We start from the raw sequence: 1721 nt of genomic DNA on the forward strand, positions 1-1721 counted from the left end.
GCTTCATGTTGAAGAATGGGATCTGGCTGGGCATCAGGCTGAGGAATAGGTTCATCTTGCTCAGGTGGTCGAGTTGGGTCAGCCTGTTCCTCATCTTGAGGATTTTGCTCAGGACTTTGAATTTCATCAGCTTGAGGAATTTCACTTTGCTCTTCCTCAGGTGGCTTGGTGACAGAGGCAGTTTCATCAGCTGGTGCAGTTGATCCTTGTGCAGTTTCTTTCTAAGGAATGGAGGGTTGAGGACTGTCGTCAACACAAATTTCTTCGTCAGTGTGTTCCTCAGATGCGACATCCTTCATTTCCTCATCTGTTGCTTTCTCTTGGTCTGCAAGGATGACCATTTCATAGGATGGAGCGACGTTGAGGGGCACAGGGTCCAGTGGAGCATTATCCTCAAGCGCTTTGAGGCGCTTGGCCTCTATTTCTTCTTCTGCTGGGGAGGCCTTTCTCTTTTTGGCTTCCTTCTCGGCAGCCCTGGTTTTCTTCACGTCTGATGCAGACGGAGTCATCTTCTTCACCTTTGAAGCTTTTGGTGAAGGGGTTCTCTCGACAGATTCATCAGCTGGCTTTGAGGAACCAGCTGGAGCAGAGTAATTAGCTTGCTTTGATGAAGCAGCTCGGTCTGGGGCAGTCTCACGAGCTGCAGCAGGTTCATCAGCTGGATTTTCCATGGTGATTTCTTCAATAGCCGGTACATCCACATGACTTTCTTGGGGTATTTCCTCAGCTTGAGGAGTTTCATCAGCTTGAGGAGGTTCATCAGCTGGCTCTTCAATCAAGGGCTGAGGAGTTGATACTGGAGGGGCAACCGTCTTGTTGTAGTCATCAACAGCTTTAGTGGCAAATTTGATGAAACTGCTTTTGAGACTCTGACGATCAGATAGCTTTGAGTACTTCTCTGTCAAAGTCTTGATCTCAGCCTCTGTTGACACCAGTGCATCAGGCGTCAAGTTGAGGAGATTCTTCTTGAGGAATTTCTCCTTTTTAAGCTTCGCAACCTTGGCCTGCTTGGCTTGCTGTTCTTTCCAGTTGGCTTCATAGATGAATGTGGCCACCATGTGGCTGATGCCAGGGGGAAGTTTCAAATCATCAAGCGGAGTGTTTGGGTCCTCATACCAGATGTTTATGTAGTCTAGGAGGACCTTGGAGTCCATGGCCAGAGGAATGGCGCTACCAGATGCTTGAGCTACCCTCTCCTGCTTGTTTCTGATTATAGCTTGCAGAGTTTGATCATCATATTCATCACTGCCCTCTGATGCAGATGGGACTGTGATGATTTTGCTGGGGCTTGGTAGTGTTGCTCTTTCAGCAAACACCTGAGTCTTCACAGGACGTGGTGAAGACTTTGTCTTCGAGCTGGTTGTAGCTCGGAGTGAGGAGCTGGAGGTAGCGGGCATTGGCTTCATGACCGGCTTTAGTGCTGGTTTCTCTTGAGGCTTTGGTGGTGGTGCTGAGGATTTTTGCGCTGAGGATTTTGGTGCTGAGGGTTTTGTAACTGATGCCTGAGCTGGTTTCTCTTGAGGCTTTGGAGCCCTTGTTTTTGACGGCATAGACTGTGGTGGAGGAATTGCTGAACCAGAGGTCTCGGCGGCAGAGGAAGTAGCCGCGGTTGAAGCAGCCGCTGAGGATTCACTGAATTTCCTCACCACAACATCTGCCTGCTTCTTAAGCTTAGCCAAATGCTTGTCCTTTTCATCAGGATAGTCATCAATGGTCTTGAG

The sequence above is a fragment of the Hordeum vulgare genome, chromosome 6H (genome assembly GCF_904849725.1).
Source record: "Hordeum vulgare subsp. vulgare chromosome 6H, MorexV3_pseudomolecules_assembly, whole genome shotgun sequence".
Lineage (NCBI taxonomy): Eukaryota > Viridiplantae > Streptophyta > Magnoliopsida > Poales > Poaceae > Hordeum > Hordeum vulgare.